Below are 6644 nucleotides of genomic sequence, written 5' to 3'. Positions count from 1 at the left end.
CCCCCCTATAGCGAAAAACCCCCCAAAAAAAAAAAAAAAAAGAGAGAGAGAGAGAGATACAGTACTCCCAGCTGGGTCTCCATGCCATGAGCCGCCTCCAGCTTCAGCCAGCCCCAGATCACGGGCACCACTCCCAGTCAATAAGCTGGACCAGGACCCAGACCCGTGCCCCATGGGGGCCCACGACTGGAAGGCTACTGTATTCGTATAGGCATTCACCAGAGAAAGACAGAGAGGAAGAAAGTAAAAAAGCACGCCCTGGGGGGGTGGCCAAGCCAAAACCTCTTCTCCTCCTTTCTCCCCGCAGGACTTAGGGCATGCATGCACATGTGTCCAATGCCTTTTTTTTCTAGTCGCCAGGTCTTGGACTTGAACCACACGGTTGTCCATGTGGAATCCATCCACCAGCTAGTCCCCAAAGGGCCACTCTTAACCACAGAAATGTTAACACGCGAACAGGCCCTGCCTCTCGAAGAAGCAGCAGAGAGCAGTGTTCCCCGAATGCAGGTATCCACGGCACTGCCTTTCAGGGGACACCCCCAAGGTCCAGTGGCGCTCAAGAGGTTAAGGCGCTCCTTGAAAGCACGGGTCAGGCACTGGCCTCTCGTTCTGAAATACAACTCCTGGCCCATCAAATCTGGAAGTGCTCTCAGATAATCTGGCCTGCCTCTCATTTTGCAGTTGGGGAAACTGAGGCCCAGGGAAAGAAGAAGGTTGCCAAGGCAACCCAGGGCCTCAAAAGCCACGGGGACTCAATCCCTGCCCTTGGGTCTCTGGGGCCCAGCTCCAGTTGTCCGTTGGGCTATGCAGAATCTCGGCTGGGCCAGGTTCTGGCTTTCCAGCTGCTAGGCTGACTGACAGGACGGGGCAGTCCCCTTCTCTGAAAGCTTCTAAGAAGAGGGCAGAGGCTGGCTGCCCTCAGCAACACTGGGCCCCACTGGGCCCCGGCCCCAGCTTCCTTGTTCCCAAAGAGCATGGGGAAGGAGGGTGGACAGGGGAATGCTTTCTTCCTGGTCCGGATTTAGGTCCGGGTCTGGGTGCAGATCCTCTGGCATGGACCAGAGGTGGGGAAAGGGGAGAGTCGCTATTGAGACAGGCCCTGGAGTGCCACCCTCCTCCCCAGAGCTCAGGCCTTCCACCTCCAGGAAGCCACTCCTGCCCACTCTTGCCTCCCCAGTCTTTTCCTCTTTGGAACTCTGACAGCAACTCAGCCCAGGGAGGACAACCCTGGAGAAGCCAAGTCCAACAGGAAGGCCTGCCTTGCCCTTAGGGGGCTCCCCTTTGGAAGTGGGGCTCATCCTGAACACCAGGCCGTGCAGTGATGGGGGTGCGGCAGACACCAAGATACCTCCTCTCCAACCGGGGAAAATAACAGAGGAAAAATATCCAGCCAAGCACATCCAGACGAGGGTCCTGGAGTGGGCTGCAAGCGGCCATCGGCCCAGCAGGCACAGAGGGAAGGCCGGCGCTGCAGGACCAGGGCAGAGCAGGTGCAGAGGCCCAGTGTGGGCGGAGGAGGGAGCAGCCGTGTGGCTGTACTGAGCCCTGATGGCAATAGGCACAGCCTCGAGGCCCCTGGCCATGCCCTATCATCCTTTACTGGGGCTCAGGGCCTTCACTGCATCTTTTTGTGCCTCAGTTTCCTCCTAGAATGAGAACAGTGACAGCACCTACTCTTAGAGGTGTTGCAGGGACAACAGAGTCAGACAACAGGAGGCCTCAGAGCTGGGCCAGACCCACAGGGTGGCACTGCAAGTGTCACCTTCACTGCTAAGGGAGTGCAGGAAGGAGAGAGCTCACCACACACCACCCTGGACGATGCTGGGACGCAGCAGGCAGATCGTACACGCTGAGGGCGAGCCTGCAGTGGCCACGAGTGAGCCCCTGTGTGCTTGAGCTGGAATGCGCACCCCACACTTCCCAGAACTGGCCTCTCCCTAGACTACCTATTAAGTTACTGCACTCGAGACCAGCAGATGGCATAATGGTTATGTTGCTGGACTCTCACATAGTTGACCGTGGTTCAAATCCCAGCCTGGCAGCTTAAAGCTCACACTGGGCGCGTATGTGTGCATGCCCAAAATCCCAAGAAGAGGATGGAGGAGACGGGATTGTGGCGTAGCCATCTCCCCTGGGGGTGACTTCTCACTTTCTGTCTCTTTCTGTCTCTCTGGAAAGCATATGCACACTAAAGCAAAAATCTCTAAAAAAAAAAAAAAAGGGACCAGAAGCATAATGGTTACATCACTGGACTCCTATGTAGTCGACTGTGGTTCGAGTCCAGACCCGGTGGCTTAAAACTCACGCCGGGTGTGTGTACATGTGTGCCCAAAATCCCAAGAGGAAAACAGAGAAGAGATTGTGGTGTGGTCATCCTCCCGGATGGGGGGATGATTTCTCGCTTTCTGTCTCTCTGTCTCTCCAGTGAGCGCACACATCGTATAACAAAAATCTCTCTCAAAAAATAAAATAAGTGTTGCACTCGGCACGTGTGCGCGTGAGTATTATTTAATTCCTATCTGTGTGGAGATACAGCAGGTTCATACAATCCCCAATACTCCGCACGTGCAAAACCAAACCCTCACTGGTTAATGGGGTACGTTGGCCCGACCGCTAAATGCAGACACACGACGTCCTGGCTCCAAAGTGCTTTGTACTACATCCCAGACTGAGAATGACCCGGCCTGTCCAGAGGTGCATGGTCTGGAAGACATCCCAGAGAGCTCCATCACACCCCAGCACACTCACCCAGACTGAGCTGGAGCTTCATGGGGTGCCCTCGCCCCGTGCCCCTCGGCCCTCTGCCTCCCCAGTGCATAGGGCCTCTCCTGCCACACTCTGAAACTTCCAGGCACCCTGCGCAGCCCATAAGTCTGACGAGCTCTGGGACCCCTTCTCTCTCCCTAAATGTTTTGACTCTAGAAGGGGATTTTTCACAACCCTGTAAGAGACCCCTGTAAGAGATCCAGATCTCTCCGGGAGCCTCAAAAACATAAACATCACCGAGAAATTCAGAGTGGGCTAGGCAAGTGTCACCTTCACTGCTAAGGGAGTGCAGGAAGGAGAGAGCTCACCACACACCACCCTGGACGACACTGGGACACAGCAGGCAGATCGTACACGCTGAGGGTCTGCAGTGGCCGCCAGTGAGCCCCTCTGGGCTTCAACTCCACAAGTGATTCTAAAAGCAGTGAGAACCCATCCTAGGTAATAAACTGCCCGAGAGCTTGTTCAAAATGCAGTTTCAGACCCCACGCAGACCTGGAGAAGCACTGCCCAGCTCAGCCCAGTTTCCATCAAGCCCGTATGAAAGGGCCTCCCCAGGGCCAGTGGAGGTGGGCGGGGGCACAGGCAGGAACCACCCAGCCCAGGCCACAGCACGGGGCGGGGGGAGGGGGGGGAGGGACATGCCTGCCCTGTGTTCCCTCCTCTGATCTTCAGTTCCCCCAAGAAGAGAGTCGCATGTCCCGGCAAGGAAACTGAGGCACATCCTGAACAGAACCACCCCTTGCCTGCCTGGCTCCTGCTCTGCCCAACTGCAGATTTCCTGACCCTCCCCTCAGTATGTCCTAAGGGCAAGAAGGAGGGGGTGCTGTCGCCCAGTGTGACAGATGAAAGACCATTCTCGGACCCTGGGGTTACCATAGGCGGAGCCTTCCCTGCAGCAGAGGACTTAGCAGCTAAGGGGTTAAGGGTCACTGCTGACCTGAGCCAGCTGGGTCAGGCAGGGTCATCAGTGGGCTTCACGTCTGACCAATGGAACTCCACTTCCTCTTCTCTGCTGAGGACCCATCTACTACATAAATCAGAGCCCAGCCTTCTTGGAACCCAAGCTGGATCCCAGGAAACCTCTGCTGCTTCGGACAGGCTTCCAGCCCAGAGAAGGAAGCCTGAAATTCCACCATTGCACTCAGACCTCAGGCCCACTCTGCTGGGGAGTAAACGCCCAGGCCAGAGCTCAGGCCACAGTCACCAGACACCACACCTCCCATGGTTGGGGACAAACCCTTGACCAGGGCAGATCAGCTCGGGGGTGTGTGGGGGGAGGTCAGAGAACGAAGGGTGTAAAGAGCAGAAGGTGGCACTGACCCTCCGGGCTGTGCTGCCAGGGGCAGGGGCCGGGGCCCAGGGAGGTAAACCAGGACCCCTTACTCCCCTCCTCTCCAAACTTTCCGCTCCCCAGGGATGGACACAGGTTCTTTACCCTCTCTTGCTGGGAGAAAACTGGGTCTCCAGGACCTGGGAGGCAAGGGAGGAGATCCCAGGTGCCAGCATGGTGGGCAGGGGTGTGTTCAGAGTGGGGGACCCCCACTGCACACACAGCCCTTCCCCCAGGCCCTGCTGGCCCACCTGCCCCCCCAGCACGCTCAGCAGAAAGCCCAAGCAAGCACTGAGGGACTCAGCAGTGTCAGTGCAGAGGCAGGGGGGAGGGGAGAGAGGGAGAGAGAGTGAGAGAGAGAGAGAGTGAGAGAGAGAGAGAGCAGCCCCCTGTCCACTGTGGCTTCTCTGCCTCCACCCCCATCCTGGCACAGCTGGGCCCAGGAGGGTACGGGGGGAGGCAGGGAGGTGGAGAGGAGAGGCTGTGGGACCCCACGCTGGCTTCCTAACCCTGGGCCTCTCCCCCACAGCCACCCCTCCCTGCCCCAGGGGGTCTCAGGCCCAGTCACAGTCATGGGGAACAGGGAGGTCCTTCCCTCAAAAAGGAGGAACCGAGGGATGGAAAGATGAATGGGGACCCACCGGGAGAGAGATGCCAGGCAGGCGGGCAGCGGACGGGCAGCCGCGGTGTCGGAGACTGCTGCGGGCAGCCGGGACCCGACTGGCTGGAGGCGCGTCCCTCCGTCCCTCTGTCCATCCAGGGCGGCTCCTCTCCGGGCGGTTCTGAGGCCGGGCGGGCGCTGTTTAAAAGCTTTTTATGTGTGTGTGTGTTAATCACATGATTGCCGTTCACCTGTATTTCGAACAAAGACAGCTCACTGTTTCAAGGCCCCGAACAAGAGTCTGGGCACAGGGAAGAGAAGGGAGGCGGGGGGAGGAGGGTTGGCAGCGCCGGGGGTGGCGTCGAGGAAAACTGGGGGAGATTGTCCAAGACCAGCGAGCGGGAGAAAGAGAGAACCCTTATCAGACTCCTAATTCACTGGGCTCCGAGGCCCCAGACACACTGGCCCGATTGTCTGGCTGGTTGTGTGTGTGCGAGCATGTGTGTGTGTGTGTGTTCCAGTGTCCGCTCCCCCCACCCCCAACATGCCTTTGCCTCGTGTGACTACCTCATTGTGTCCCGTTGCCCACCCCTCTCCACCCCTTGGCCTTTCCCAAGCATGAGGCCTTGTCTCCCAGACCCCCTTTCCAGCCCTACTCCAGACAGGACCTCCTTGGGGTGGGCACCGGCCTAGCCCAGCTACTGAGGAGCTCAGAACCACACGTGGTGGCCAAGACAGCCCAGGCCCATCTGGCCCTCCACAACAGCCCACCTTTGCTCGCCACCCAGCGGGGCCTTCCGTAGAGAAGAGAAAGGCGATGTGACCTTCGGGAAAGGACAGGGAAAGGGACCATGAGATGATGGGAGGAAAGGAAAAGGGGAGGGCTGGGGAGAAGGGAGCAGAGGGAGAGCCGTCAAGGCAGGACACCCGACCTCTGGAGGCCATCACAACTAGGATGCAGTGGGCCTCTGTCACCCTCTCCTGAGGGTTGGCCTGAGGCAGAGGGAGTGAAGTCCCAGGAAGTAGGACCCCAGGATGCCTCTGAGACCTCCTCCAGGAGGACCCCCCAGTCCCACCTCAGCCTCCTGGGATGTAGGTCTGCATCTGCCTTCAGCCAACCCAGTCCTCTGCGTGCTGGTGACTGGCGAGCCGGGACTAGGCCGCCTGCACTGGGCGGGATGTCCAGCGGCCCCCTGCCGCACCGGGTGAGACCTGAGGGCTCTGTCTTGCCACACAGGTTGGGCAGAGAGGGCTGGTGGGAGGCAGGGAGAGGCAGAGCAAGGCGGGCTGGCCGTAGTGCCTGGCACACAGTAGGCCTGGACAGGGTTTCTAAAACGAAGCAACACAGGCCAGCCACCTTCGCAGGCTGATGGCCTTCTCCTGCCCCTTTATACCCCTCCCAGGCCTATGCCCACAGCCCGTCCTGCCACCTGGGGCAAAGGCTGGGGTCCCAGCTGGACCCAACTTTCCCCCCAGCCACAGGCCTGACCCTGCCCACCACCGGCCACCACGCTTCCTCGGCTCCCAGCTCCCTGACTGAGCCCAAGGAGATGGGCCTGGGCAGCCGCAGGGAGCCTGCTGGGGGGGCCTGGGCACCGGTGGAGGAGCCCTGAGTGTTGGGGATGAAGGAAAGCGCTGGAGGCTCCACCTTCTGCCCTTCCCTCCCCCCTCCCCCTCCTTCCTTCCCCAGCCCTCTGCAGCGGCTCAGGCTCAGTCGCTCAGTCAGTCTCAGGCTGTCCGGCCAGGGTGGTTGGTGGTGAGGATTCAGGCTCCGACCTAACCCTAACGAGGCTGTGGCCTGAAGCTCAGGGCCCTAGCCCCTCCCTCCCAGTCCACCAGCGTCAACCCCCAGCCCCGAGCTGGACCGCACACCCTGGGACACGGTTTTCCACTTCCTAAGGACGAGCCCCAGACTGGAGGAGAGGTCTGAGGAGGTGAGTGCGC

Source organism: Tupaia chinensis, unplaced genomic scaffold (genome assembly GCF_000334495.1).
Source record: "Tupaia chinensis unplaced genomic scaffold, TupChi_1.0 Scaffold000450_1, whole genome shotgun sequence".
NCBI classification, from domain to species: Eukaryota; Metazoa; Chordata; class Mammalia; order Scandentia; family Tupaiidae; genus Tupaia; species Tupaia belangeri.
This window is presented reverse-complemented; position numbering follows the sequence as displayed.